We start from the raw sequence: 10,895 nt of genomic DNA on the forward strand, positions 1-10,895 counted from the left end.
ACTGTTCCGAAATTCACTTAAAAAAATAGAATTGGTTAAAAGTTTATGAACTCAAGTGATGCCCATATGTGGCTATTTTAACCAATGCTATGCTTTGTAAGTAGTTTCGATGTATTTTGTGTTCTTACATATTCGTGAGTTGAAATGGTGTATTTCCCTTTTTGGGAAAAATTATTTCAAGAATAAATGATGTGTTATTTGTTTATGATTTTAACTTGTGCTTCGATTGCCAATCATTTTACTCCATTTCTTGGAAAGGAATCCATTGTGTTTAAAGCCTTCATTACTAATGAACCTAAATTTATGATTTTCGGAATATTCTATTTGTTGATATTTGTGATGATGATCCATGAAAGGGAAGAAATGAAAGTGTGGAATATAAAATACGGCCATTGTGCCATGAATGAAAAATCATATGTATGGCCAAGAGAGCTAATGAAATAATGATGTTGAAAGTTGTTGAAAGTGACAATGAGGCTATATATAGTGTGAAAGGTTATGAGGTAAATGTATTTTTACTGTTGTTTCCTTTGCAAGCAAATCAAAAATATTTTTGGGAGTATCGATACTCACCGAGGAAGGGTAGGTTGAAATAACCTAACCCCGAAACTATACGTGCCGGTGTAGGAGTGGATTGTAATTATTCCCCTTATTTGGGATGAGATTTATGTGATAAAATTATTCCCTTTTATTTGGGATGAGATTGATGTGATAAAGTTATTCCCCTTAATTGGGATGTGATGATTGATAGAAAAGGATGATGTCAATCCACACGGCATTGTGGTGAGATGGCCTACCCGATCAGCTCGTGATCGGACACCATGCCACACACATGGTGGTGATTGTGCTAGAAATTATAATTGAAATTGTGATTGCGGTTGATGTCTCGAATGAGATGGCCTAGCCGATCGGGTCGTGATCGGACTCCGTGCTAAAAATACGGTCGTATTGGTATTGTGAATGGTGGTATTGTGAACAGTGGTATATCGGTACAAAAGATCTCCCAACCAAAAATATATAATATTATCTTCGTATTTTGGAAATTGTTATGTTTTAACTTGGACATTTGCATATCATTGATTGTTGATTGTTGTTCCATGATTTTTCCTTTCTTACATTGGCATTCTATTTTGAAGGAGGACAGTTATCTTTACATACTAGTACTATTCCATATGTACTAACGTCCCTTTTGCCGGGGGCGCTACATCTTTAATGGATGTAGGTGATTCAGCAGTGGGTAACTTTGGTCCTCGTTAGCAGTTACTCCCTATTCAGCAGGTTTTGGTGAGCCCTACTCTATTCCGGGACCGATGTCACTTGATGTTACACTTTGTGTCTTGAGGTATAGCCGGGGCCTTGTTGCCGGTACTTCCATACTATTCTTCTGTCATACTTAAAGGCTCCATAGACAGGTTGTGGGTGGCGTTTGATGTTGGAAATTGAACTAGATGTGTTGGTATTTTGACAAACATGTTTTTTATTATATCTATAAACTTGTAATAATTTGGAAATTATGAATGAAGCTAATAATGGAAATGAAATGAGAGTTGTTAATGAAATATTTTCAGTGTTTGATTAATGGAGTGCATCTCCTCTTTATTCATAGATGAGTTTGGGTAGAAGGAAATCTAACAGGCTTGCTCGGCCGGATTTACTCGGTTGAGCGCCCGTTGCACTCCTCGATTTCGGGGCATGACAAATGCCACCCGATAGAGATATTGACTTTTGAATTGACTTGGCTCTGGGCACTCCACCCATTTCTATTCCACCATACCGTATGACCCCGCCTAAGTTGAAGGAACTGAAGAAGTAGTTGTAGGATTTGATTGATAAGGGATTCATTAGACCTAATGTCTCACCTTAGGGTGTGCCCGTGTTGTTCGTGAAGAAGAATGGTTCGATGAGGATGTGTATAGACTATCAACAGTTAAAAAACGTCACTATCAAGAAGAAGTATTCGTTGCCGAGGATTGATGACTTATTTGAGGAGCTTCAGCGTGCCAAAATATTTTCAAAGATTGATTTGAGATTTGGCTACCATCAGTTGAAGATTAGGGCATCTGATGTCCCTAAGATATCTTTTCGGACTCGGTACGGGTATTATGAGTTTTTAGTGACGTCATTTGGGTTGACAAATGCCCCAACAACATTTATGGATTTGATGAATCATGTATTTAAGCCCAGTTTTGATTCTTTGGTGATTGTCTTCATTAATGATATCTTGATCTACTCCCGCAGTCGAGAGAAGCATGATTAGCATCTACGAGTTGTTCTTTAGACTTTGAGAGATAGTTCGATATATGCGAAGTTTTCAAAGTGTGAGTTTTTGTTGGATTCGGTCGCCTTTTTGGGAAATGTTTTATCGGCCGAGGGTATTAAACTGGATCCTAAGAAGATTGAGGTAGTTCAGAACTGGCCTAGACCTACTTCAGCTAAAGAGATTCGGAGTTTCCTAGGTTTGGCGGGTTATTATCGCTAATTCGTGGAGGGGTTTTCATCCATGGCAGCCCCATTGACTAGACTGACCCAAAAGGGTGCCCCATTCAGGTGGTCCGAAGAATGTGAGTTGAGCTTTCAAAAGCTCAAGACTTCTTTGAATACAACACCAATATTGGTATTTCCCACAGGTTCAGGATCCTACACGGTGTATTGTGATGCATCTCATACTGGGCTCGATGTAGTGCTGATGTAGGATGGTAGGGTGATTGCATACGCGTCACAATAATTGAAGGTTCATGAGAAGAACTACCATGTTCATGACTTAGAGTTGGAAACAATTGTTCATGCATTGACGAGTTGCAGGCATTACCTCTACGGCGTGTTGTGTAAGGTATTCACGGATCATCTGAGTATATTGTATTTATCCAAGCAAAAGGATCTCAAATTGAGGTAGCGGAGGTAGTTGGAGCTGTTGAAACACTTCAATATTACCATTTTGTATCATCCCGGGAAGGCCATGTGGTAGCTGATGCCTTGAGTAGCAAGGCTATGAGTATGGGTAGCATTGCATATATTCCAGTTGGTGAGAGACAGCTAGCATCAGATGTTCAGGTCTTGGCCAATTAGTTCGTGAGATTAGATATTTCGGAGCCTAGTCGGGTTCTAGTTTGCAGGGTTGATCGGTCTTCTTTGTATGAGCGCATCAGTGAGCGTCAGTATGACGACCTCCATTTGATTATCCTAAAGTACACAGTGCAGCACGATGATGCCAAGCAGATTTCTATTGGAGATGATGGGGTGTTAAGGATGCAGGGTCGGATTTGTGTGCCCAATGTGGATGGGCTTTGTGAGTTGTTTTTTGAGGAGGCCCACAGTTCGTGGTATTCCATTCATCCGGATGCTGCCAAGATGTATCAGGATTTGAGTCAGCATTATTGGTGGAGAAGAATGAAGAAATATATAGTTGCACATGTGGCTCAGTGTTTGAATTGCCAACAGGTAAGTATGAGCATTAGAGGCATGGTGGTTTGCTTCAGAAACTTGAGATTTCCTAGTGGAAGTGGGAGCGTACTACCATGGATTTTATTGTTGGGCTCCCACGAACTTCGAAGAAAATAAATGACGCAGTATGGGTCATTATGGACAAGTTGACCAAGTCGGCACATTTCATTCTAGTGGCAGTTACCTATTCTTCAGAACGATGGCTGAGAACTATATCCAAGAGATCGTTCGTCTTCACGGTGTGCCGGTGTCCATTATTTATGATCGGGGTACGCAGTTCACTTCGCACTTGTGAAGGGTCGTACATCGTGAGTTAGGCACACGGGTTGAGTTGAGTACAACATTTCACCCCCAGACAGTCGGACAGTCCTGGCGCACCATTCAGATATTGGAGGATATGCTTCGCACTTGTGTTATGGATTTCGGGGGTTCATGGGATCATTTCTTGCCGCTTGCGGAGTTTGCCTACAACAATAGCTACCAATCGAGTATTCAGATGGCTCCTTATGAGGCACTATATGGGAGGTGGTGTCGCTCGTAGTTAGTTGGTTTGAGCCGGGATAGGTTCAATTTTGGGTACCAATTTGGTCCAGGATGCCTTGGAAAAGGTTAAGATAATTTAGGATCGACTTTACACAGCTCAGTCTAGGCAAAAGAGTTATGATGATCGTAGAGTTCGTGATGTTGCATTCATGGTTGGAGAGAGGGTTTTGCTCTGGGTTTCACCTATGAAGGGTGTGATGAGGTTCGAAAAGAAGGGAAAGTTGATCCCTAGGTATATCAGACTCTTTGAGATTCTTGAGAGAGTTGGTAAGGTGGCCTACAAGCTTGCATTGCCACCTAGCTTATCAGTAATTCACCTGGTGTTCCATGTCTCCATGCTCCGGAAGTATCACGGTGATCCATCCCATGTATTAGATTTTAGCTTAGTATAATTGGACAAGGATTTGACTTACGAGGAGGAGTCAGTGGCCATTCTAGCACGGCAGGTTCGGAAGTTGAGGTCTAAGAGTTATCTTTCTGTTAGAGTGTAGTGGAGAGGCCACCCGATCGCGGCAGCTACGTGGGAGTCCGAGTCTGATATGCGGAGTAGATACCTACACCTTTTCACCAGTCCAGGCACATTTCTATAACCGTTCGAGGACTAAGGGATGTTTTAGAGGTGGAGAATGTGATGACCCGATATGTCATTTTGAGTTTTAGCCTTTGTTTACGTGTTCTGAGGCCTCGATTAGTTTTGTATAGCATTTCTCGATTTACATCCGCAGTCCGTGTCTTATCCCAAAAATTTTTTATGTAAAAAACTAAAGAAAATATGAATTTTAGCCTAAAAATAATTTGAGTTGACTACGGTCAGTATTTTGTATAAACGGACACGAATCGGTATTTTGAACATCCCGTAGGGTCCGTATCATGATGTGATGACCCAAAATGTCATCTTTAAATTTAATAAATAATTCTGTGTTCTAAGATCTCAAAAAACACCATTTATCCTTTCTCGACTTGCGTGCGCGGTCTGTAAAATTTTCCAGAAAGTTTTCATGTGAAAAATAGATTAAAATGGGAAATAGAGCTTTAAAACACAACTAAGTTGACTTTGGTAAACATTTTGAGCAAACGGATTCGGATCAGTGTTATGAAAATTCCGGTAGCTCCTTATCGTGATTTGGAACTTGGGCGTATGCCCGGAATTTAATTTGGAGGTGCCTAGCTCAAGTTATGACCATTTAACGGAACTAGCAATTTAAAGGCTAAATATTTTAAGTTTGACCACGGGGTTGACTTTTCGATATCGGAGCCGGAATTCCATTCTGGAAATTTGAACAGCTCCGTTATGTCATTTATGACTTGTGTGCCAAATTTGAAGTCATTCCGGATTCATTTAATATGTTTTGGCACGAGATTTGCAAATTGAAAGTTTAAAACTCAAAGTTCGAATCGGGGTGTGAATTGTAATTTCAGTGTTGTTTGACGTGATTTTAGACCCCGAGTCAGTCCGTATTATATTACGGGACTTGTTGGTATATTCGAACGGGGTCCCGAATTCCCCGAAAGTGAACGGATCGATATCGGAACAAGAATTGGACTTAAGCAAAAAAAAATCTGAAATATGGGTTCTAGTATAATCGTACCTGCGGAATTTTGACCGCAGGTGCGAGCTCGCAGAAGCGAGACTTCCATCGCAGATGCTGCCTTCGCAGGTGCGGCCCTTTTGCGCAGAAACGGACGTCGCAGGTGCGACATTTTGTCCGCAGATGCGGAACCTCGCTTGGCAGCCCCTTTTCGCAGATGCGAAATTTTTCTCGCATGTGCGACTCCACGCACCGCAGATGCAAAAATGCTGGGGAGAATACATAAAATCTAGTCGCTTAGCCATTTTTACTTATTTTTGAGTTTTGAGTCTCGGATTTGGGCGATTTCAAGGGGGATTTTCACGACTTTGAACTGGGTAAGTGTTCTTTATCATATAATGATTGTATTTCACAAATCCATGTCTATATTCATCATTTATTTCGGATTTGGTATGGTTGAACTCGTATCGGAATGGGTGTTCGGATTTCACGAGTTTTTTTGAGATTTGAGACGTCCCACTGCCGAATATTTTAATAAATTTTGGATTTTTATCCGGAAAAATTATAAATTGATATGGAATTAATTCCTATGATTAGTATTGAATATATTGAATTATTTGTGAATAGATTTGAAGCTTTCGGAGGCAAATTTAAAAGGAAAAGTTGTGGTTGAATAATTGATTGGAATTTGCAAAGCGAGGTAAGTGTCGGGGTTAACCTTGACTTGAGGGAATAGAACCCTTAAACTGTTTGTTATGTGAATTGCATGTAAACGACGTATAGGCGAGGTGACGAGTGTCTATACGTCGTCAAATTAATTGTTTGCATGCTTACTTGAAAAATCATAAATTATTTTTAATCATAAATTAATTATTATAATAATTGTTTCTCTCTTATTCTTTGTCAAATATTAATTTTTGAATTTCTGCATTAATTGTTACATGATATTTGAATTATGTGCCTTAATTGTTATTTGACATTTAGCATATTAAATATTAAACTGCCTATTTGCTCCCTGATTTTCATAATAATTTGCTATTTGTCATTGTTTGCTTCATAATTAAATCATAATTATTGTATGCTTGTTGTCTTATGATTTTACATTAATTGTTGCATTTATTGGGGAATTTCTTCTATAAGAATTGATTGGTAAATGAATATGTTGGAGGAGCGGGTTGCACGCCGCAACATGATTGATTATAATGAATATATTGGAGGATCGGGTTGCACGCCACAACAGACTTATTAAAAGTCAATATTGGAGGATCGGGTTGCACGCCGCAACAGACTTATTAAAAGTCAATATTGGAGGATCGGGCTACACGTCGCAACAGACTTGATTGAATGTGAATATATTGTGAGAGCGGGTTGCACGCTGCAACAGAATTGAATGTGAATATATTATGAGAGCGGGTTGCACGCTGCAACTGAATTGATGGAAATGATAATTGGTTATGACTGCTGAGTAGGCTTTAATTATTATAAATGAGTTACTTGATTTATTTCTATTATTGTTGTTGTATCTAATATTGCGTACAAGTAATGTAAGTGACCCGCCTTATCCTCGTCACTACTTCATCGAGGTTAGGCTCAGCACCTACCAGTACATGGGGTCGGTTGTACTGATACTACACTCTGCACTTCTTGTGCAGATTTTGGAGTTGGTCCCAGCGGCATGCCATAGTTTTGCTCAGATTTCAGCTACTCGGAGGAGACTTGAGGTATAACTACATGGCGTCCGCAGTTCTGAAGTCCCCGTCTATTGTACTTTAGCTGTGTATTTATTTCCAGACAGCCTTATATTATTCAAGCCTTTATTTGTATTTATTCTAGAAGCTCGTGCAATTGTGACACCAATTCTGGGATGGTATTTAGACATCGTTATTATTATGGATTATTTCAAAATTGCTTCTGCATTTACTTCCTTGTTATTGATAAATTTAAAAATTATTTTAAAAATGGATAATGTTATTCTAACGTTGGCTTGCCTAGCAAGTGAAATGTTAGGCGCCATCACAGTCCGGAGGTGGGAATTTCGGGTCGTGACAGTTGGTATTAGAGCACTAGTTTACATAGGTCTCACAAGTCATGAGCAAGCTTAGTAGAGTCTGAAGGATCGGTACGGAGACGTCTTTACTTATCTCTCAGAGGCTATGAAGTTTAGGAACAATATCACTTCTTTCTTATTCTGTCGTACGATTTTATTCTATCATCGATGATTGAACCATTCTACTCTTATTCTCTCGCAGATGGTGAGAACACGTAATACTTCTACCGATGGACAGGGACCAGAACCCCTGGTGGCAACTATGGCCAGGGGTAGAGGTCGAGGCCGAGGTAGAGCTCAGTCCAGAGCTCGAGCAGCTGCACCTGTTGAAGAACCTCAAATAGACCTTCAGGAGGAGGTCCCAGTTCAAAATGTACCAGTTGGACCAGTTTAGGTCCCGGAAGGATTCATAGGCACTCCAGTGCTTCAAGACGATCTAGTCCGATTGTTGAGTCTTATGGAGGGTGTGGCCCAGAATGGTACATTTCTAGTGGCACCAGCCGTCTCACAGGCTGGGGGGAAGAGCACAAACTCCCACTACTCCCGCTCCGGAGTAGATGGCTCCCCAGAATTAGGCTCCAGCAGCCCCGCCAGTTAGGGTAGTTCAGCCAGTTGTTGCAGCACAGACCGGTGATAGGCCCGCCATGTCTTTTGAGGCCTTATTGAGACTAGATAAGTTCACTAAGCTCTTTCCAGTTCACTTCAGTGGTACACCTTCTGAAGACCCATAAGATTATCTTGAATGCTGCCATGAGGTGTTGCGGAGCATGGGTATAGTTGAGACCAATTGGGTTGATTTTGCTGTATTTCAGATGACGGGTTCCGCCAAGAGGTGGTGGAGAGATTATACATTGACCCGAGCAGTCGGATCACCTACACTTACCTGGGAGTAGTTCTCTCAGCTATTTCTGGAGAAGTTCCTCCCTATCACACTGAGAGAGGAATTCCGCAAGCAATTTGAGCGTCTACAGCAGGGCAGTATGACTGTTACTCAGTATGAGTCCCGTTTTGTGGATTTAGCCCGTCTTGCTCTCCTTTTACTACCTACGGAGGGACAGAGAGTGAGGAGGTTTATTGAGGGACTCACTCACCGTATCAGACTTCTGATGGCCAAGGAGACCGGAAGTGAAATTTCTTTTCAGGCGGCTACTAATGTCGCAAGGAGGATTAAGATGGTTCTTTCACAGGAAAGAGGGCAGAGGTCTGATAAGAGGCCTCGACAGTTCGGTGGTTACAGTGGTGCCTCATCTGGAGGCAGGGGTAATTTTGGTAGGGGTCATCCTCCCAGACCGTTTCATTCAGCACTTCATGTATCTCCCTGTGCTTTAAGGAGTCACGATCCTATTATGCCTTACTCTGGGCAGCCAGTATTCAGTGCACATTCAGCTCATATCAGTGCACCACCACTCCAGAGTTACTACAGTGGTTATCCAGCCCATCTGGGTCAGCTTCAGCTTCAGCAGCCACGACATCAGGATGGGTGTTATGAGTGTGGGAACATTGGTCACATCAGGAGGTATTGCCCTAGATTGGCGAGTAACAGATCTCGGCAAGATTTTCGTACCATCATACGGGCACCAGTTGCTTCACCACCTACTTAGCCAGCTAGAGGTAAGGGTCAGGTAGTTAGAGGTGGAGGTCAGGCCATTAGAGGTGGAGATCAGGCCATTAGAGGTGGAGGTCAGACTATTAGAAGTGGAGGCCAGCTAGCTAGAGGCCGTCCTAGAGATGCAGTTCAGAGTGGTGGGGCTCAGCCCCAATTTTATGCTTTTCCAACTAGGCATGAGGCCGAGTCATCTGATGCTGTGATCACAGGTATTATTCCAGTTTTCCATAGGGATTCTTCAGTTCTATTGGATCCAGGATCTACTTATTCCTATATGTCCTCCTATTTTGCTTCATATTTGGTTGTGTCTTGTGATTCTCTGAGTGCTTCTGTGTGTGTATCTACACCGGTGGGAGACTCTGTGGTAGTAGATCATGTCTACCGTTCGTGTGTGGTTACTATTGGTAATCTTGAAACTACTGTGGATCTTCTACTTCTTGATATGGTAGATTTTGATGTCATCTTGGGTATGGATTGGCTGTCTCCTTATCATGCTATATTGGACTGTCATGCCAAGACAGTGACCCTAGCTATGCCGGGGTTACCTCGATTAGAGTGGAAAGGAACTCCTGGCCATTCTGCCAGTAGGGTTATTTCTTATATGAAAGCTCGGCGTATGGTAGAGAAAGGGTGTCTAGCCTATTTGGCTTATATTCACGATCCCAGTGCAGATGTCCCTTTTATGGACTCAGTACCAGTTGTTCGTGAATTTTCAGAAGTATTTCCTACAGATCTGCCAGGGATGCCACCCGACAGAGATATTGACTTCTGTATTGATTTGGCTCCGGGCACTCAGCCCATTTCTATTCCACCATACCGTATGGCCCCGCCAGAGTTTAAAGAATTGAAAGAGCAGTTACAAGACTTGCTTGATCAGGGATTCATTAGACCCAATGTCTCGCCCTGGGGTGCACCAGTATTATTTGTAAAGAAGAAAGATGGCTCGATGCGGATGTGTATAGATTATCGGCAGTTGAACAAGGCCACTATCAAAAACAAATATCCACTGCCAAGAATTGATGACTTATTTGATCAGCTTCAGGGTGCCAAGGTATTTTCAAAAATTGATTTGAGATCTGGTTACCATCAATTGAAGATTAGGGCATATGATATCTCTAAGACAGCTTTTCGGACTCGTTATGGGCATTATGAGTTCCTAGTGATGTCATTTGGGTTGACAAATGCTCCAGCAGCATTTATGGATTTGATGAATCGGGTGTTCAAGCCTTATTTGGATTCTTTTGTGGTTGTATTCATTGATGATATCTTGATTTACTCCAGCAGTCGAGAGGAGCATGAGCAGCATCTTCGAAGTGTGCTTCACACCTTGAAGAATAATCAGTTATATGCCAAATTTTCAAAATGTGAGTTTTGGTTAGACTCAGTTGCCTTTTTGGGACATGTTGTATCGGCAGAAGGCATAAAGGTGGATCCTAAGAAGATTGAGGTTGTTCAGAATTGGCCTAGACTTACTTCGGTTACAGAGATCCGGAGTTTCCTGGGTTTTGCAGGTTATTATCGTCGGTTCGTGAAAGGATTTTCATCTATAGCAAGCACATTGACCAGACTAACCCATAAGGGTGTTCCATTCAGATGTTTAGACGAGTGTGAGTTGAGCTTTCATAAGCTCAAGACCGCTTTGACTACGGCGCCAGTATTGGTATTACCCACAGGTTCAGGATCGTATACGGTATATTGTGACGTATCTCACATTGGTCTTGGTGCAGTA

Source organism: Nicotiana tomentosiformis, chromosome 8 (genome assembly GCF_000390325.3).
Source record: "Nicotiana tomentosiformis chromosome 8, ASM39032v3, whole genome shotgun sequence".
NCBI classification, from domain to species: Eukaryota; Viridiplantae; Streptophyta; class Magnoliopsida; order Solanales; family Solanaceae; genus Nicotiana; species Nicotiana tomentosiformis.